Source organism: Mixophyes fleayi, chromosome 1 (assembly GCF_038048845.1).
Source record: "Mixophyes fleayi isolate aMixFle1 chromosome 1, aMixFle1.hap1, whole genome shotgun sequence".
NCBI classification, from domain to species: domain Eukaryota; kingdom Metazoa; phylum Chordata; class Amphibia; order Anura; family Limnodynastidae; genus Mixophyes; species Mixophyes fleayi.
In genome coordinates, this window is record NC_134402.1 from 149,106,627 (window position 1) to 149,128,718 (window position 22,092).

Below are 22,092 nucleotides of genomic sequence, written 5' to 3' on the forward strand. Positions count from 1 at the left end.
GAAAACATATCCCTGAATTTGAAGTAACAGTCCAAAGCAACTTTGTCTCAACTGACTAGTTCATTTAATTTAAATATGCAACTGTATGGGTGTCTATGTTTTGCATAAATCTGCCATTTCTCAGTTACAAAGGTGTTCCTATTTATGCCTACTGAATGTATTATAGGAGGTGGGCAAAGTTTAAAGTTTTAAAGTGTTCAATTAAGTAAATATTTGGTGTATGAATAGTGTAATCTACTCACTACAATAATGCTGATACTACAGTAAACAAGGCAGGTCAGGTCTGATTCATAGCTATCAAATCATTATGTAGATATGGAATCTCTTATCCGCAAACCTTTAATATATAAAAGTTCCAAAAACTGGAAAATATCATAAATAATAATAATTATAATATTGCTGCTGTTCAGCAATTCAGTGTTTCTTCCTGCAGTTACTATGAGGAGCTCTGCTAAACAATTGAATTCAGTGGCAATACATAGGCAAGTTTTAAAAATATGTTTTAGTATATGCAAAAAACACCTAGTAAAGCTTGCTGCCCTTTGAAAACATGCATCAGTAATGTAATTGTATCTTTGTAAGCTGGTGCTGGTATTTGGTGGCTTACAGCCTCATCTCAATAGGACTGCTCACCTATTGTAAGAGCAGTTTTAATTAAAAAAACAACACAAAAACAAAACAAACAAACACAAAACACAGTCACATACACTATATTCACCAACATTTGAAAATAGTTTATGGAGCCTTTTCACTGGTGGAAAGGTCCATGGAATATTGTTCAGCATGGTTCAGCCCAACAGGACCTTGATTCACTGAATACAGGTCCACATGTCAACAAGACATATCTGTCAGACAGTTCCAGAGTTTGTCAGGGTTATGAATGCTTAGTGCTCATAGTACTGATTGTGCCAAGAAAGTACGCCGATCACACCTGCTGTCAACAGTTGTTGGTGTACATATCTTTTGGATCTGGGCACTGCGGCCAGAGAAATGGTGTGCTTGACAGATGATAGGTTTTGTCTTTGTGTTTATAACAGGTTTATGCATGTGAAAAACAATAACTCTAGTATTTGAGATTTTAGGAGAGCAGAGATCTGAAGACAATTTTATCTACTACCCTGTTCGAGACCTCCCACACCTGGATATAAGATATTTTTATCGTCATCAATAGTGAGATCAGAGTGACAGATCTATGCAGAGTGATACCTTACAGGCATTCAAAAGTTACAAGACTTTATATGCCTCAGAGCACTACATCGTTTCCCCCCCATTTACATGTCACAGACAGGGAAGGGATGACATATTTTGGCCTAGGGTGCTCTTCTACCAGCACACAGAAACAATGGTTTAAGGAGTGAAATAAATATCAAGAGAGGTTATGTCAAAAAGCTATGATCAAATACAACATACCTAGTATTCAATGTAGACTATGTGACCTCTATACAATACAGAGTACATTCTGACCACTACACAACAGTAGTGACAACTATACAAATGTCAATCCTGTTACAGAGGTCACTGTAAAAGGCAGACCTTCAGATCTATAGAGGCTTTATTATGCAGACCCTAGATCTCCCACATCTTTGGTGGCCTTATAATGCAGATCCCTCCTTGCAATATGTTGGTGACAAAATAAAGACACTAGGGGGTATATTTATCAAGTTGCGTGTTTTAAAAATGGTGTTGCCTATAGCAACCAGATTTTAGTTACTGAGTACATTCTACAAAATGACATCTGGGGGTAAATGTATCAAGCAGAGAGTTTTCCGGCGGGTTTCAAAAGTGAAGACGTTGCCTATAGCAACCAATCAGATTTTAGCTGTCATTTTGTAGAATGTACTAAATAAATGACAGCTAGGGGGGTATTCATTTGTTAGCGTTAACGGTAAAAAACGAGCGCTTAAAAAATCTTAGCATTAATACGGTAATTACTCGCGGAATTTCAGCTCGCTGCTCCCTGATCGGCGAGCTGAAATTCCGCGAGTAAACTACAGTATTAACGCTTTTTTTGCGCAATATTACCGTTTATGCGGTAATATTTTTGAGCGCTCGTTTTTTTCCGTTAACGCTAACAATTGAATACCCCCCATGGAATCTGATGAGAGTTTTCCGGCAGGTTTGAAAAACCAATCAGATTCTAGCTGTTTATTTAGTACATTCTACAAAATGAATCTGATTGGTTGCTATAGGCAACATCTCCACTTTTCAAACCTGCCGGAAAACTCTCAGCTTGATACATTTACATCACAGAATCTGATTGGTTGCTATAGGCAACAACTCTACTTTTTCAAACCTACAGTTTTACCCCTAGATCTCTAGTGACAAACCAAATAATATACTTAACCCTTCTGTAGCAACAGGCAGTCTCTCTGCATGCTATAGAACAGGCCTGTCCAACCTGCGGCCCTCCAGGTGTTGTGAAACTACAAGCCCCAGCATGCTTTGCCAGTAGACAACCTGTTGATAGCTGGAAGGGTATGCTGGGACTTGTAGTTTCACAACATCTGGAGGCCCACTGGTTGGACATGCCTGCTATAGAAGGTTACAAAGCAGTACCCAACACTTTGATTAGGCCCACCTATTTACCAGTGTATGTGACCCTCCCACAACTATGACTGGTAGATAGTACTAGCCATTCATCAATTAACATGCTTAGAACAGTCCACTGGGTATGAAAAAGCCACAATACCCGGTAACTGAGCTGCACAGTTCATGGCTGCTCCTGGTGGAGAAACAGGCAGAAGATGATCCACGTCACTTTTGGAATGGCGGTGTAGCACCCTCTGCTTGTCTCTTGGTTGCCAGGTCCAGTATATGATAGTACAAATTCTACCAGGCCAGGGTGGCAAATGTCCTTCTGCCCTACCCCTCTGATCACAGATGACCAAGGACACAGGATTTAGCTTCTAGAAGCTCTCCACACTTTTTAGCCAAATTAGGTTTTCTCTACAATCCCAATGCTACCTTTCACTTTCTCTTTTAAGCTCTTGAATTTAATGGTTAAATATTTCTGCTCTGATATTTTAATGGCAGCCATTTTGATACACAGTGTTTTACAGCACATATTTAATAGTGTATATCAGTCCCTGCCCCAGCAGAGTTTACGTCCTAAATTCTCTACCTTACAAACCTTTAACAACCAGTTTGCATTATAACTATACCCATTATAAATGCTAGATGTTCATATAAAATTTTCAAACGTAATCTTTTGCCCCCTTAGTTTTTATACCATTAAGATAAATAATATATGGCGTTTGTCTATTTAACATGTATTTCCAGCTGGCCACGGAACAGTCAGTGGATTTTCCCTATATTGCACATGTTGTTCCCAGTTAATGCAAGCTAGAGGATCAGAACCCTGGCTTCCTTTCCACCTGCAGAGAGGATTAATACAGCAGGTGCTGAAAGCTGAGAGCACAGCCCTCCTAGTAAACCGTCATTCTGTTTTACTTAGCTGAGAATCTATTTATTTTAATTTTTAGCTATGCTTACAAGTCTTACAGATCAGTGCACCTAAAGAAATACTTTTATCCAACTATAACAATATAGCTTTATTCATTTTCTTTAAGTCAAACCCCGTCCATTAATGGCTTTAGAATAGTTGTGTTGCATTGCGTAGGACTGATATGTTATCCAAACCAGTTTTTCCCAGACATGTAAATATTTTACTGACAAATGTATGAAGATGGTATACTGACAAACAGTATATTTTTTCTACCAATGCACTGTTATGTTAAACCAATTGGAACAGGGGAATAAAGGGAGTTTACAACTTAAGAGATCTTAGTGGGGGAGGGGGAATTTTCTGGATGGTTAATGCGTTTAGCAATAATTGCACCAGTGATCCAAACCATGTTAAGAATGTTGCAGCGTTTTTGAATTTAAGCAAACACATAATTTGCTTTATAGGGGAAAAACATGAGGACATATTAGTGGTAATTTAAACATACTACAATAACTATATTAACTTCTAAGAAGGAAAAAATATAAATTACCTTTCAGCAAAATAAGAGACATTTCTTTTCAAAAAGGAGTACAGTGTTATATTGTCAAATTCCACATTATGGTAAAAGTGGCTTATGTTCAAAGTTGAACAAACAGGTAGGTACTGGACCCCAAACTCCACAAGTTTAAACAACCAATATGTGCATCTAGTACAGCGTTATTGAGCCTAACCATGTCCGGCATTTGCAAGAGAGATACAGCCTCATTCTAACACAGGAAAGGTTCCAGAATATACCATAAATGCTTGACTTAGAAGGCTATGACATATGGCTAATATCAGTGTCATGCTCTATAGAACCATTGAGCGACCTCCAAGTGCTCTATTTTCAAGGGCACTGTCATATTGGAAGATATCCCACCCATCAGGAAAGGAATAATTCAACTTAGGATGAAGAGGACCAGTAGTGATTAGCATTGATTTTGCCTTCTAAGGTAATGATTGTATCCAAACCATGGCAGAAAATCGCCCCACAAAATTACAGAACCACTGTTGTAAACAATCACTCGGCTGTAGAGTTCTATATGTTGGCACCACATGTGCAGTCATCCATTTGGTGAAAACATGGTGAAGAAATATTCAACTGAACATATAATCTTTCTCCACTGCTTAGTAGTCCATTGCCTGTGCTCTTTGCAAAAATTAGTTACCAAGTGTGATGAGAGGTTTATGCACTGAAACCCTAGGATATCTTGCTCTGTCAAGGATATCTTGACTCGGATTGTTTGGTGAAATTGCCTGTTTACCCGTTTTGCCTTGTACTTTGACTTAATGAAAAAACATGAACACATAAGTTCTGATTCATCAAGAAACGCAATTTGTGGGATTTTTTTTTTTTTTTTTAATTGGACGGAAAATGCACACAAGTACACCCTTATTAAAGTATAAGCGGATCTGAAGAGACGTTTTTAGTTGAACACAGGTATAAGTACGCTCTGGCTATATGTCACTTGCCGTACAGACACAACACACCGCAGGGTATGCACAATGTATATGTGCAAAATATATATATATATATATATTAAACATATTAGCACCTGTTAATGCTACAATTGTTAATGAAAATACATTTAAAAAAGTTTATCTATTTTTTTATTTTTTTTTTAACATGAAATACATTAGGAGGTTATTAATGTCTACTGTACATAAAATACATTTCTACAGTAGCTCTTAATTGCAAACACATGTTCTGGCATGCACACGTGATCATCATCACTATCACTCTGCACTTACACCTAACCTGTAACTGCTGCAAGTGATATGGCTAAAAATGATGTAGCTGAGTGATGCCCAAAGCTTGAATCAGACAAATGTACATGCACTCGACCTTGGCACACCCTTAGTGTATACTGCCTAAGTCCATACGCCCCCTCCCTCTTTCCATCTTTGAAACCGTAGGCAGGATGAAGTGTCCTTTGCGTTCAAAGATGAATTAAGTGCACTTACATTCACTGGCGGATAGTCAGCTTCTGAGCAATTTTACGCAAAATATGGTATGTACTGGGTTTAGATTCCTTAATGATTCAGGCCCAGTTTATGCACTGTTCCCTTTTGCGGATGAAGTTTTTCCACTCAGTGTTTTTTGCTGACATCACTTTTACTCACTGTTGCTCGTGAAATATTAGCAAAGTGAGCTGTTACCTACACTGAAGCTCCCTGAAGCTTCATCCTGATGAAAGGCACATTTTTGTTTTTAGTGGGACATCACCATCATTCTTGAGGACAAACATACATTTCTGCATGTAGTATAATCCATCAGTCTAGATGGATATATAAAACAGGATTATCAAAGCCAGTGGCAGCTCCCGAAATGCTACAATTGCCTAAATCAGGCATGGCCAACCTGTGGCTCTCCAGGTGTTGTGAAGTTACAAGCCCCAGAATACCCTGCCTGCTATCGGCTGGCAGAGCAAGCTGGGGATTGTCTTTTGACAACACCTGGAGACCCACAAGGTGGCCAGACATGGTTTAAATCATTACATGAATGTAACAGGCACCAAGAACATAACAAGAAACATGGACATATAACATTATGCTTGTAAACACAATTTTCTGCATATCTGTTATTTCAGCTCATTCAAAAATAAACAAACAAACAAAAAAAAAAAAAAAACACCCCACCAAAGGCACAAGCACAATTATCACCATCATTTATTTATATAGCACCACCAATGTCTCTGCACTGTACAATAAGTTACTAAATTATTCCTTTGCATTGATCAGACAGCAGGCAAAGCATTGTTAACAGTGAATATTGTAGTTAGTCATGTATACATCTGTATTGTTGAAGCCATGTCTATCATGCCTTTCTTTACCCTAAAACTCTATTTCTCATTCTTACTTATTCCACAATGCATCGCCCAGAACAACCCCCACCCCTGTAATCAGTAAATTATACTACAATCCAAGTGGTTAACCATGGCCCATTCTACATTTTAATGTAGAATGGGCCATGGTTAACCACTTGGTACCTAATTAGGTTACTAACCTAGTTTATTAAAACTATACATGAAATGCAGCCAACAGTAAACTCAAAGAAAATTCTTATTAATACACAAATTGAACCATGGGTCGCAAAGCTAATAATTAGAATTGCTCTTGGTCCTGGAAAAATTTCCTTACAGACACAGCCCCTTCTGTGTAAAGCAACAAATAAGCAACAGATAGTCCATTACTCTTAGCTGATTGAAATAAACCCAAAGACATTAGCTTAATCCACATGAAGTCTCCTTAGGGCACAGCTACGCATTACACAAACTTTAACATGCTTTCATGTCAAGACATCTGTCCCACCATGGCCACATTGTTAGCTCAACAATATTTCCTGCACATTAGGACATCTCAAAAATATATTTGGGCAACATCTGTCTTCCATTAATGAAATGTCCATGTGCCGTTGTCTGTGCCATTTCAAAACACAAAAGTAGTTGAGGGGTTCTGGATTACTGCAATTTTATCTTCTTTATATTTTATTAAATGATCTGTGGTACTTTCCAAGACTCTTTAAAACAATATTTTGCTTGTCATAATGAGTCCTTGTGATTCCCATGGATATATCTTTATACCCAGCAAATACCACTTGATACATAGATTTGAAATCAACCAGTGAAGTAAAAAAATATTACGTGTACTGTGACTGCAAAGAGTCTGGTCCAAGAACATAGGATGTACTGCCAAAACAATTAGGGTACTAGAAAATAATCTCCTCAAGTGCCATTAATACAAAATGTTAAGTGAACACCTAAATAAAGACAAAATATTTTAAGGGATGGATAAATATAGATGTGAAAGGAGAGAAGCACAGATAAAGAGGGAACTCTTGAACAAGGTTTGGTGTTGTTGGTATATGTAATAGAATAAAGAGTCACAAGCCAAATACTATTACCCTGATAATGGATTATCAACATTTTAATGTATTTAATGACCAATCATTTGCATAATAGAGTTTGTCAACAGGAGTTGGAATGGTCAATTGCTCTTGCCTATGCCCAAACAGAAAAAAAAAAAGACATTGGTCAAGTTGAGCAAGCATTCTACAAATGAATTAAAAGGAAATCATAAACACAGACATACCCATGTTTTGTTTAAGAAAAAGTGCTATACAAAATGTGCATGGTAATTCTTCTGTATAGTCAGTAGTGTAATGGGCCTGGGGTGATACTTTGGCAATAATATGGTTGCTAAGCCAAACACCTTGCACACCCACTCTTGCAAAGGCTATATTGACTATTCCAAGACCATGTGCCAGAGCTTATACTAGTTTGAGTGGTGATTGGCAGATAGCTCTCCAGTGTCTGCCCTGCAGTGAATACCACCAGCCATTGAAGGAAATATTTTCAGCAGCAGGGGGAAGATTAATATATAACACATACAGCCAATAGCAATACACCTTGTATGCTAGTTAAAAGATGCAGTTCTATGCTATACGCTGTGGTCTGCTTTTTACTGTGGGTTCCAATATGCATAAGGCATTAGGCAAAATCATTTCTTCACATTTTAAATAACAGTAACTTATAAATATGAAATGTGAACATTTACCATGTTTATTACTACAGTACCTGAGATTACTCTCACCCAAGCAACACCCTCTCTCTGCATAGTCATACTGAGCAACTTGCATGGCCAAACCAACTACTTCCCTGCACTCAATTATTGTCACCTTTATCAATGCTATAGGCTTGGAAATTACACCACTGAGTATAATATCCTCTAAGACAGGGGTTGGCAACCCCCGTCACGTGTGCCAGACGTGGCACGCCGACCACTTCTATCTGGCATGTTGTCGCTCCGCAGCTGCTTCACTAAAGCAGCCGATGATGGCCTTAATAGAGCTTCAGCACATACGCAGCAGCTCAGTTTCAGCCGTCGTCGACTGCTTTAGTAAAGTAGCTCCCAAGTTTCTGGAACGGAAGACATGTCTCCAAAGGTAAGTATGAGGAACACTATACATTGAGGGGCACCTCTATGTGGCATATTAGGAATAAAGGGACACATCTATGTGTCATATTATGAATTGAAAGGCACATTTATGTGGCATATTATGAAATGGAGGGCACATCTATGTGGCATATTATGAAATGGGGGCACATCTATGTGGCATATTATAAATTGGGGGGCACATCTATGTGGCATATTATGAATTGGGGGCACATCTATGTGGCATATTATGAATTGGGGACACATCTAAGTGTCATTATGAATTGGAGGCACATCTATGTGGCATATTATGAATTGAGGGACAAATCTAATTGGTATAACATGAATTTGGGGCTCAACTATGTGGTACAATACAAGGTGGGGGCACTACTGTGTCATAATATGAATGGGGGCACTGCTATAACAATTATGTGTTGGTCCCTTTACTATTAATATGATATTAGCATCATAAAATCAGACATAATTAAATGAGAGATTATATATATATATATATATATATATATATATATATATATATATATATATATATATACACATACACAACCCCCCCCCCCCCTCCCTGCACACCTGGGCTTGACTAGACATTAGCAGGCACACTGATAGAGAAAGTTTGCCAACCCCTGCTCTAAATCTTCGTAGCATGTCCTATTCTTATAGATATTTTCATACTTAAATTTAGAATTTAGGTAAACCCAGACACTGAATAAAAATCAGCACATGCTTTTATATTTAATTTCTAGTTTATGTTTCACATAAAACCATTTTCACAGACAAACCAATACTGCTATTCTTGTGTGGAGAAACAGTAGTTCTTGGTTGTAACTTCACTTGTCAACTCCTCACGTCACCACTCAAAATGTAAACATAAATTTGTCCACTGTGGGATTCTTGTGGTTTCTCATTGGCTGCAAGAACAGTTGCAACCAGGTCAGCAAATCATGTCTATTAAGATAATAAGTTTCTAATAAAACATGTGTCAAGACCAGTAATCAACAAGTTAAAAAAAAAGTTACTCATACTACCTACCTAACGCTACAGTAATGTAAGTGTATTAAAACCCAATTGTACAAAGTTCTCACAGAAACATTAGTCAGCATGTCAAACTTTGTTTATTCCATAGACAAACACAATAAGGGTTCACATAAGCCATATTTTTTGGAAACAGTCTAAACAAAAAAAACAAAAAAAAGTGATTCAAGCTTACTTTTTTAAGAACATACAAGAGAAGTTAATATGTGTATAAACTGCTGTAAATAATATCTGTGCAAGCAGTAAGTTCTGCTTTAGTATTTGTTGGGCAAACTTGTTTGTTTATCATAAGAAATAATTAACCCACTACTGTAAATGACTCCATATATTAGAAGTCACCTCGGAACTACATAAAAGCACTCTGAATACAGCCTCGTATGTGTGTAATATATATGTGAAGGAGCAAGATGCAAAAATATATACAGTGGTGGATGATCACCTATAGTAAATAATCAACACTTGAACTATGACCAGTTCATATCAGAGAGAGTGTCAAGCAACATCACTTACACTAGTAAGTACAGAGTTAACAACGTTCTGCAATAATACATTCTATACGTTTTTACGCCTAGGGATTATGAAACTAAACACACCCTCTATCTGCCCTTCACTGCATTCAATCATGCATTATCATCTGCTAAACTTTTAAAAACAGGAGAGATTGCTTGCAATGAAGTAAGGGATTACACACAATTGAGTTTAAAAAGGTACATATTACTGTACTTCAACTATATGCAATAAAACACTGTACTTTACTTGGTACCCTTTTTAAAAGTGGTATCCACCTACCCACTTACATTATATGACATACAGGAGAAAAATATGCTTCAAAATAAAATCAGAATGATGATTCGTAAAGGAAGCAGCGAATGTTTTATTATTTTATAACACCAATTTCTGAAACAGCACACCTGTTTTAAAATGTTTATCTTTACTGTACTCAACCACATACCAATGTATCAACTATAACGTTTTCAGAAGCAAAAAGGAAAAAAAAAATCAATCTGTCACGTGTGTTGCCCTTTTGACTGCATGCAATTGCCCTCTGATCTAGCTAGCATTTAAAAAAGCATGTATATTTCCCTTCTGCTATTTATCACTAAGCTGTAGTATTGTGTGTGCAACTTCCTTTCTTCCTTTACAAAGCCTAACTTATAGCTCAGCATTAACACAATTAAATAAAAATAATGTTGCCTGTCTGACAGGAAGTCATTGACTAAGACTCAGGCTGACTGTCACAAAAGCAAATCAGTGGATGTTAGCCTAATAATGTATGGATTTATTTTATTAATTCAATGGGGAAAAAGTTAATAAAGACTTAAAATTAGAGACATGCTTAGTCATATAGCAATATGCAAAATCACATTCCCTGTAAATTATATATATATATATATATATATATATATATATATATATATATATATATATATAAAATGTGCTAAACATACTTGCATGACAAAATGTATCTTAGCTGACAACTAAAGAATTTGCATTCATTTTTAACAGTGTAACTGAGACTTTCTGTTTTGGAATAACAAATGCCCAAACACGTTGCATAACATACCTCTAACAGAATTTAGGATCTCAAATAAATTACTACTGGTTTCTAATGATGGGTCAACTGAAACCCGTTACCTGCAAGTTACTAAAAAAAAAAAAGGAAAATAAATAGGAGGAGTAGTTTCACTACTGGGATTATCGTGTCCGGACAGGCAGGGTGCAGAACTCTGCCCCGTACCCAGAATCCTCTAGGGAATAATCAATCACCAGCTCCCAGGTACAAGGGACAGCAGATGCCCACTAAGGCAAAACATCCCCAGGCAGTCGGAACTGTATCATTCTAAACAACACCCGAGGGCATAAAACAAAAAGCAGATGTGTTTTCTAACATTCTGCATTCTCAACTTATTTAGTACAGTAAGCACTAACCATTCTCCTCCTCATCGAGCCAGTCCTACGACAACCCGACATACATTATAAAGTACATTAGATAGCATACAGTCTGCTTGGTACCTGGCCACTGAGCAAATACACCTGATAGCTGTAGCGCTATGAGACCCACCTAGAAGAAGAGGAGCGTTCTGTGCAGGGCAGCGCAGCTCTGGAGTGTCAAGGTTCTGTGGCAGTGATCTGTACACTGTGAGACTGGCTTTCTCTCTTGCCTATAACTTCCGCCTCTGTTTTATATCACTGCTGCTCTCTTGGGTGTTCTCTTCCTCTGTCTACCTCACACGGGGACTGTCCACTTGCCCCTCCCAGAGAAAGAGGGCGGCATATTGCTGACTAGGGAGGGTGCAGCAGACCTGAGCAGGCAGCGCCCCTCGATGCAAGGTATGGTGCCAAGTGATGTGTGTGCATTGTATAGTCAGTGCCCCCTGCAGAGCCCGACATCTGTTCTATAATACTGGACTCGCTGTACTTTAAAATAGCAACCGTAAATGGCTTTCATTATAGTGAATAAAATATTATTAAAGCAGTCCAAGTAGCTGTAAGTTCGATCGTTAATCCTGCCACTTTCTTGAATAAGTAAGACTCCATTAAGTTTTCTTTTACGAACTTTATTGCTGGCGCTGCAAGAATATTTTTCTGTTCTTTCCAAAATTCTATTTTATTTACTATTGGTGTTACCTCCGCTTTCTTTTGTATGTATTGTGAGAGCAAAATTATAACGGAGGGTGGATACTAATTCGCACTCTATGTTTCTACTTTTGTATGTTTTTAAAAGGCTAAATTATCTCTGCTAACGACTTTTTTTAAACTCAAGCCATTTCCAATGTTTGCTATGCTCTATATTGAGAATCTTCCCAGCTGGTTCACAAAAGTGCATTTTTAATATCTTCCACCCAATGCTGATTATAGCCTTGCATAAATTGTGTTTTAGGGTATTTTGCATCCAACAGTCTGCAGCAATGCATATCTGTACCTTAACAATTGAATTATTTAATTATAAATCTTGTTTCCTCTTAAGCATTTACATTTTTGGGAAGTGTAGTTAAATAGGATGTGCAACTACATCACCTATGAAGTTCCCACTATCCCCTCTGTGTTGGAGACTGGAGGGAGCCCTTACTGTCAACCCCCACTGTCACCTTAATATCACAGTTGATGTCCACTGTGTTCTACATGGAGAATTAGAACGAAAAGTTGGATAACTCAAGCAGAGGGTGATCTATTTAAATTGCAACTAAGGATGAGTACTGTTAGGTTATACCTTAACCATATGCCTCTATTAGCGCAGTTTTACTGTTCCACTCTGCTTCTGTAAGAATTTGGGATTTCGTATCTATAGGGGAAGACATCGGAAGATAAAGTATATGGATGCGATATAAAAAGAGGTTGTCCAATCGGAATACACTGAGGTTTTTGACACTGTAGGCAAATTGCTGAGGGTATAGGTGAGTACACAAAATGTGAGTACATAGAAATGGTAGGCACTGTCTGGGCAGAGTGTCCTAAGGAACGCAAAAGTGTTGGCACCATTTGAATAGCATGTACTGTGTAATAAATTACACAGGTTTTGGCACTGGTTGAATAGCATGTAGCGTGCAATAGGGTACACAGACGTGTTAGCGCCATTTAAACTGAAATAAGGTACACAGAGTTGTTGGCACTTGGTGAACAGCATGTAGCACCTAAGGAGGTACACGGAGGCGTTGGCACATTTTGAAAAGCGCATAGCGTGTAATGAGGTAAACTGATTTGTTGGCACTGGTTGAAAAGCGTGCAGCATGTAATGAGGTATACAGACGTGTTTGTACTAGTTGAGCAACGTGTAATAAGGTACCTGGATGTGTTGCAACTGTTAAGGCAGTAAGTAAATGGGTACAGCAGAGTAGATCGCAGTAGTCTTGTAGAACAGAGATAGACAGCAGGTGTAGTAGAATATAGACACACAGGTGACAATATCTAGCAGGAGGGATTGGCGCAACCAAATACACTGACACAGTGTCTAAGACCCCCACCGGACTTCACCATGAATCCCCGCAAGAGGAAATGAACATTGCTCAGTGAGGACCCAGGTCGTGACCCAGTGTAGCTGGTCCTCCCCTGTGAAAGCTGCTGGTAGGAAAACTGCCGAAAACACCACAGATGGAAATGTGGGTATGGGTGTGCTGCTGTCGGGGAGACTGGACACAGGAGTTGAAGAAACATGAAAAGCTGCCATACTAGTATAGTCCTGAATCTGGAGTAATGATGTTGAACACAATTGATACTCAGGCATAGAGGAGATCACTGAGCAGGTTCTTATAATGGCTGGTTGACTGGTAATTCCATGCATGTGGCATTAGTACTGGAGGTTAGTGGTAACACATATATAATATAGTGTCACAACTAACGGCGTCTAATATCGTAGTATACAAACTATTCACAGTAATCACAGCTAATATAATAGTCTTAAATAATGTCAGCTCTTAAAAGCCGTTAACTCCAAAATGTATGACTCTTATTCGTGATAATACAATTCATCCGGATCCATACGGAAAGAAATCCCCCTCAGGGAGATGTACTCACCAAAAGTAGGTAGTACATCAGCGTGTATCACTCTCCTACGGACATTCCGTTTATGCCGTGAACTCCTCCACAAGCTGTGATCAGGATGACGCCCTCTATTGTGAATCCAATCATCGGACAAGGGCAGAAAGGAGGGGGAGTGGTCACCTCTCCCGTTCTTTCATCGATCCACGATCCTCTGTATTTCAATCGCTGTTTTCCTTAAATGACCTCAGCGGATGTAATATATATATATCTCTCCCGCAATCACTTGCCTCGGTTCGGATATACCGAGTCCTCCACAGTGCAGATCCACCGAGTATGATGTAAAACGGGGGATACAAGGAAATGCTAATAGTGCATTAACTCTTACATAAAATAGTTTATTCAATTAAAAATGGACATACATAAAATGTGTAATACAATAAACACTCCTCTCATCCGATGTGCCCTTACCAGCATAAGATGGTATGTATGCAATATATATATGTCCTCGGAATCACCGGCAACTCACGGGAACAGCTATATAGGGTAAGGGACATACACAGTGAACCTCCAGCCAACGCGTTTCGATTCAGTCTGAATCTTTCTCAAGGCTTCTGGAGGGTGGGTTCTTCCTTGCTGTTTATACTAATGGATAATCTTATCTGCAGGTGTAGTATATAACCTGCATAAAAGCAATTCTCACAGAGCCCATGAATTAGGGCGGCTAAGCTGACATATGTTACATGAGAAGAGAATGATGTCAATCTCCTAAATAGTCTATATCTAGAAAAACATTCTATAAATCCTAATGATCTCTAAAACTAAGTTTGTCCACAGGTGTGGTGTGTAATTAGTATCCGTAAAAGATCTGTAGAGCGGTATATCTATACGGGCATATACTATGTATAAACGAATGAATACACAACCTATTTAGAATATGCAAACCAACAGCAATATATAATAATAAACCTCCATACATGTTAGGAATAAAATGCATCCTACACATAATAAAAACATAATAAAAACAAATATATACAGCAAATATATAGGAGATATACAGAATCCGTTAAATAACATACATATGGTAGGGAAAGATCTATATATCAAAATTACATTAAGAACCATTTAGTCTCAAAATCTTTATTAAGACCCCTCGGGATAAGAGAATCCATATGATATATAATTCTCATTTCTGCTTGTGCTAGCTGTACTGCTGAATCTTTTTTTCTCCAATCTCCCCATACCTTTTGTATCCCACAGAAATATTTTATATCTTTCGTATCGCAGTTATGCTGTTCCTTAAAATGTAACGATAATGAGTGTTGTTCATAACCTTTTTTAATATTTCTAATATACTCACTCCATCGTTCTTTGAGTTTTCTAGATGTTCTCCCAACATACTGTCTATTACAAGTGCATTCCACCACATAGATACAGTTTGTAGTGTTGCACGTAATAAAATCTTTTATATTATGCACATAATCAGCAACAGAAGATCTTACTTCTTCACGTTTTTTCCCATTTCCCTTAACTGTACGACAAGATAAGCATGTTCCACACCTATAACACATGACAGAGGTGTTATGTCATCTCTAGCTTGAGGCTGAGCCCAGCTTGGTTTTGTTAAGGAATCTAATTGGGAAGGACAGCAATCAGTGGACTTCTGAGTGTTGAAGGCAGGCCAGTGGTGTCTGAGACAGCTGACACTGAGTCCTTCAGCATTCTGTATCCTGTCCTTCAGCCTAAAATACACAGGGTACCACATGTAATATTAGGGTAATAGTAGACTTTGCAATGGAGAGTCCCTTACCAACATAAAACGGGGTCCATATCTAGGAAGGTTGGTGTCTAAAGAAGGACATCCTCTTGGGTTGGCTATGATATGTCAACAATGAAAATGTTGACATTCAGAATGTAGACATGTTTATTAGGTCGACACTGAGAATAAAGACAGATTGACAGTCTTAATGTTGACATAAAGCATTCAATTTAAACTGGTAATACCACCAGGCAGCAATACTGCCTGCAATACAGTAAAAAAGCAAAAAAAAACAAACAGCTTAAACAACCCTAGTGCTGCCAGCCTTATCAGAATGGTATTGTGTGTATAATGCAAATAGACCAGTTTGAACCAGCTTTCGGCAGGAAGATGAGTATGCATTGGTTGGACAGCTGACCCCCACCGTTGGAAGGCATCGTTTGAACTGGCCAATGATCTGCATTTCACTGGACTGTCCTGAAGCCTGAACCTATGGAACCATTCCAAATCATCTCTATTGTTTTCACTGTATCAGTATCTGTATTTAAGCAGGGCGCCTGCGTATGTAATTAGCTGTACTTATTTTGTTAAATTGTTACTCTGCTGCTTTTTTCTATTAAATCGCATTGTGATTTGGAACCACACAAATTGAAGTGAACAGTCTTCATTGGATAATGACTAGAGATACATAACAGTTGTTAGGTGTCTGGGCAACATGCTGAGTTACATTCTGTTCTGGGAAAAAACACCAGTCTCTCCATTGATGCCATATACTGTAAGAAATAATTATAGACTAATTGGTTCTTAGTCTTCCCTATTTGGACAGGTGCTTCTTTCACCACATATTTCACATCAACAACCATTTACATTTTGATGTGCAGTTCCAGTGTTCCCAAGCCTAGGGTGTATAAAAGCAGGGACTGCAAACAGCCACAGCTTATGAAAGTGAGATCTATCTATCATAGGGTGGTCTTTCCCCAGGATAACTTTGGCATAAATCCTATGGCTGCGCAATGAAACGGCTATCGTTTATTCTTATAAGCCAGCAAAATAATTTAAAGTACAAATATATGGAAAACAGCTTTCACATAGATTGCTGTGTAGTGAGCCTAGGTGAAACTAATTAATGATAATAGATAATAATAATAAAATAAAATAAAGCAGTACTAGGTTTACCAGACTGACCATGTAAATCTGGACCAATATGAACTACACTAAACATATTTGCATGCCTGTAGTCCTTACCATGCAGGCATGAATAATTGCAGTGCGGCCATACAGCATGTATAAATCACATGTATCTTACATTACATGGCTGATCTGGTCCTAAGCCGGTGATAGGGAACCTGATACACTTCAGCCTTCAAAGTGTCACACATTACCCTTAATCTCGGTAATAAGTTTAAACAATACATTTAGTCAAAAAGGAGATCCCTGTCTGTAATAACACAACAGCAGGTATTTTAAACAAGTGTTAGGAGCTTTAAATCTGACAAAGCAGGAAGGAGTTGTTGGTCGCAGGTGAAGAATTGGAGGGCAGACCGTTGTCCATCACTGTACTTAAGCAGTTCTAGCTGAATTGACATAAATATTAATGTATGTGATGAGCAGTCCGCTGAAAGATCAGAAGGAACTAACACACTCTGGGAAAAGGTAAGTAATATCTTTACTAAATTTCTAGAATCATAATATATTTAATTTCAGAAACCTACTTGAATTCTATTTTAACAGCTAAAAGATATGCACAAGATGGTTAGTTATACTAATCTGTGATCCAAATGGACACTATCACTCTGAAAAAGATGTAAATATCTTGCCTTGTATTTTTAAATAACATGCTATGCAGTGTGGAACCTACCATGGTTGTTGGGGGTGCGGTCACTACAGGGCCATTGTGGGAAGGGGACCTTACAATGTTGGGTTGCACCACAACACTGAGGCCCCTGCTCAACCCCTAGGCCCCTTGGTTCTGAAAAGATGCTTGGTGTAATCTTGAAGCCCTGGACTCTGCTGCCTTTTCCTACGGCCTTGAAACTCTCCTTTCCCCCTTAACCAAACAGACCTGTACCAACCTGGCAATCTCCCTCTATAACTACACCCTCTTTTCTGCCCTTGACTCGGCCTGACCCCACCTCTGTTTCCATCCGCCATTCCAATCCCCAGCCTTAGGTCTCCAAACTTACACTTTTTCTAAAACTATGTTCATATACTGCTAAATGCCACTGGAGGAAATTTCACTCCCTTGCAGATTTTCTTCATTTTAAAGTCATCCTCTCCTCCTACAGCTCTGCCCTCTCCCTTGCCAAACAAACTTTCTTCAAATGTCATCATCCAACCTCTTTGCCACTTTCAATTCCTTACGTCACCCGCCCGCTCCTCCCATTCCACCATCTATAACTGCCACTGATTTTGCAACGTTCTTCACCTCCAAAATTGATGCCATCAGGAATTAAATTTTCTACTCTGACTTCTCTCAGACCCCCCAGCGTCACCATCCCCTTTGCCCTACAGCCATCACCCTATGTGCTCCCTCTGCCCCACCTCACACTCAGACAATGAAGTCTGCTCTCTGCTTATGTCCTTTCCCCCCTCTGCCTACCCCATTGTCCCCCACCTCCTTAGATCACTCACGCCAGCTGCCTGCTACCATCTAGCCTAACTTATCCTTCTCATCTGGTATCGACCCCTCATACTTCAAATACGCTCTTTTCTCACCTTTTAAAACAAATCTTCACCTGCAGCCGTCTCACTACCTCTCCAACAACTCGTTTTCGCCCCATTCACTCCACAGAAACTGCCCCTACTAAAGTCACAAATGATCTTCTATCTGCCAAATTTAAAGGCTACTACTCTCTTCTTATCCCTTTGGACTTATCTGCAGCCTTAAACACAGTTTATCACCCTTTACTACTGCACACCCTTCACTCCATTGGCCTGTCTAACATGGTTCTCTCTTGGTTCTCCTCCTATCTCTCTAATCGCCTTTTCTCTGTTTCTAACTAGGGCTACACCTCCCCATCTTTCCCTCTTCCTGCAGGAGTCCATCAGGGCAATATCTTTGGCCGTCTGCTCTTTTCTTTGTCCACTTCTTCACTGGGTGAACTTATCAGTTCCTTCGGCCTTCAGTACTACCTCTATGCCAATGACACCCAAATCTACCTGTCTTCTCCTAACCTTTCCCCATCCCTCCTCACTAAGGTATCCTGCTGCCTCTCTGTCATCTCCTCCTGGATGTCCCAACATTTTCCTTAAACTCAACATGGCCAAATCCAAACTTACAGTCTTCCCTCCCTTTAGATTCTTCTCTCCTCCCATAATCTCCATCACTGTTGGTAATACCAACATTTCCTCTTCTCCCCAAGTTCGATGCCTGGTATACTCCTTGACTCCTCCCTCTCTTTTACCCCCCACATCCAATCCCTTATCCAATCCTGATGCTTTCATCTCCACAAATATCACCCTCTCCACTGATGCCACCAAAACTATCATCCATTCTCTGTTCATCTCCTACCTGGATTACTGCAACCTCCTCATTAAGGGCCTCCCCCGCTCCAAATTTGCTCCCCTTCAGCCCATGGGTCAATGCTGCTGCCCGTGTAATCTTTCTCTCTTGCCAGTCTACATTTGCCTCCCTTCTGTCAAGCACTATACTGGCTCACCTTTCGCCATAGAATCCTCTTTAATCTCCTCCCCTCACCTACAAAGCCATCTGGAACCCTATTTCTCCTTACATCTCCAACCTTATTTTCATTCATACCCCCTCTCACACTCTGCCCCCTGACAACTACTGCTGCTTCTTTTTCCATCTGCTTGCCATGTTTCATTCCAGCATACAAGATTTCTCCCATGCTGCCCCCTTCCCTGGAAGGTCTCCAACGTTCTATCAAGCTATCCCCTAGCCTGCTAATCTTCAAACGATCCCTCAAAACCCACCTGTTCAGGAACGGCTACCCTTCATCTATCTAACCTCCTCTGTCCCCTCCTCAAACCACCTCTTTTTGATCCTTCTTCACTCTCCCTCTTTCCTCCTCTGCTCCTCATACTACCTTCTTTTATTCCTGAATGCTAATCCCCTCACCCTGACACTCATCTTTGTTTCCTGTCAGTCTGCCCCTTGTCTTTAGACAGTAAGCGCCCACAAGCAGGGCCCTCTTTCCTCATGCCCTCCTGCTCCATTTAACTCTGCCTTCGGCTACCCAACTTCATTTTGCACCTAAACAATAGGCCCCTGCCCTTGGTTCTCCTCTTCTCCCTTTCCTTTCCATCTCCATTACTGCTCTGTCCTGTTAGTAGTGTCCCACTGCTGGGTACAGGTCAGCCTATTTTAGTTCACTCCCTACCTCTCCTCCTTGCCTTTCCTAGCTTCTATGTGTTCTGGTATTTCATTATACTTTTTTGCCTTGTTAACCTGTTCTCAGCTTTGTTGTTTTTTTCTATATTGCACTCTGTTTTTGTACTGCCCTTAATGCAGTGTTTTGTCCATGTATGGTGCCGTGGACCCTTTGTGGCGCCATATAAATAAAAGATGATAAAAGTAAAATAATAATGCTCAGTAGAGACCCTATTCTGTTTGTATGTGACTATCATGACAACCATAGTCACATGGCACAGAGGCTTTGGGATGCCTTTCTGAGCTCTCTCTGCACTGTGCAATGTAAAATTCTCTTGCTTATTGCCCCCCCCTCCTCCCTCTAACTGCATATGACATGCTGAGAGCTGTGAGCATATATGCGTGTGAGTGTGTAAATGGCAGCCATATCTTATGCTCTCCAGAGAGATTTTAAAAAGGAGATAATGATTTGTAGGAGCTTGCATGCTTAAAAGGTACTTAACTCACTATATATATAAATAAAAATAAACCTATGTATGATTGCTGCTTTCATTTCACAAACATATTAAATCACTTATTTCTCTTAGCCATACTTTGATTCAAAGGATTCATTTAGCACACCACACCTTTCACAACTGGAAAGGGTATCTTTGAAGTGTGATTAGGAGAACTGAACATTCAATGGTTTGATATTGTAGAGCAGTACTTTTTTTGTCGACTTGCCTTTAAAACTGCCCATTCTTACAATGCTAGACTTGTTTTTCAAGATCCATGTCTGCTTTTTTCATCTATATTGATGTAAAGTCCTTGCCATATTTAGAATGGTATTTGAAAAAATAGAACCAATAGACCTACAAAGATAAAATTAAAAATATATTTGGTATATTTATTTCGTACCATACAATGTAGAATTTATTTGCGTGTTGCAGTGATGTTTCGTGCTGGGATTACAAATGCAGATTCTTGAATACCTACCAACCACACTGGTACAGAATTGAAACTGATAGTTCACCTAGGTCTACAACAGTGATAGGCAACCTGATACACTTCTGCATTGGAGGCCAACTAACCTTCAAAAGGGCCGCACATTAACCTTAATCTCAGAAATAAGTTAAAACAATGCATTTAATCAAATAAAGACATTTATCTGTAATCAGCAGGAATATTAAACAAGTGTTATAAGCAATAACAAAAAATTCTTACCATAAAGCAGGAAGGCTTGGAGCGATCATCTAGATTTTTATTTATGGTTCCACACACTTATTATATACTGGAATTTAAGACTGTAGTAATATCATTTTTAAAAATACTCCTTGTACAAATAAATGTATAAACATTTTCTGTGATGGTGAAAAACCCCTTTGGGAAATTCGTGATGTTAGAATTTATGTCTTATATCAGGTTTGATTAAAAAAGACAGCAAATTATTGTACAATCAAGAAGCACATTGAGATTTTTCAGATATGTGCTTGGTTACAATCAAGACTCAATAAGGATTTAATTTGGGGGGTGAATAAATGCATTTACATAACTTGCACTTTTCATGTAATCTATGTTGATTAATTTTATTAAATATATGTATGTTCGGAACTCCTTCATAACAGTAATGCTGCCAGACGTAAATGACGTGTCCCTGCACAACAAGGTATCCTATACATTTGAGCCACACCATTTTTATTATTAATGTATTTATAACCATATTCACATTGACAGTGGATCCAACAGTTTCACAAACACACAACATATGATCCTGTGTCCTCAAGGGCTAAAGAGGAGAGATCGGGTTGTTCAGGAAGCAATCCAGACATGTCATTAGATTGCATTTTGTCCTTCTTGCTACCTTCTTTCTGTACTTCTTTGGTCAACCAATGAGCTCACATATGTGCCAATGTTACTCATTAGCCAACTAGATTTTCAGATATTAATCTTTCAGAATGATTGGCTGGCAGCACACTGTGCAATGCCATGCCAATGTTATTGTAAACAACTAAATTGACCATTATGATGTGCAAATTTGTGGCCATGAGTAGTGCTCTAGTTTTTTACTGTATGTATAAC

At 39.0% G+C, this 22,092-nt stretch overlaps 1 protein-coding gene and 1 long non-coding RNA gene across 6 annotated transcripts in view; one reads left to right on the forward strand and one right to left on the reverse strand.

Annotated features, from left to right (window-relative positions):
• The window catches only part of PDLIM5 (PDZ and LIM domain 5), a 134,180-nt gene extending 122,468 nt beyond the window's left edge, over positions 1 to 11,712 (reverse strand). For 2 of the 5 annotated variants that reach the window (XM_075201588.1, XM_075201581.1), the window contains exon 1: positions 11,532 to 11,710. The gene's annotated coding sequence lies outside the window, so the exon portion shown is untranslated. Of the gene's footprint in view, positions 1 to 11,531 lie in introns of all 5 variants that reach the window. The other 3 variants (XM_075201574.1, XM_075201597.1, XM_075201605.1) reach the window with 3 other exon arrangements.
• The window catches only part of LOC142143629 (uncharacterized), a 108,062-nt gene continuing 97,617 nt past the window's right edge, over positions 11,648 to 22,092 (forward strand). The window contains exons 1-2 of the long non-coding RNA XR_012689556.1: positions 11,648 to 11,800; positions 12,759 to 12,864. This is a non-coding gene — a long non-coding RNA (uncharacterized LOC142143629). The remainder of the gene's footprint in view (positions 11,801 to 12,758; positions 12,865 to 22,092) is intronic.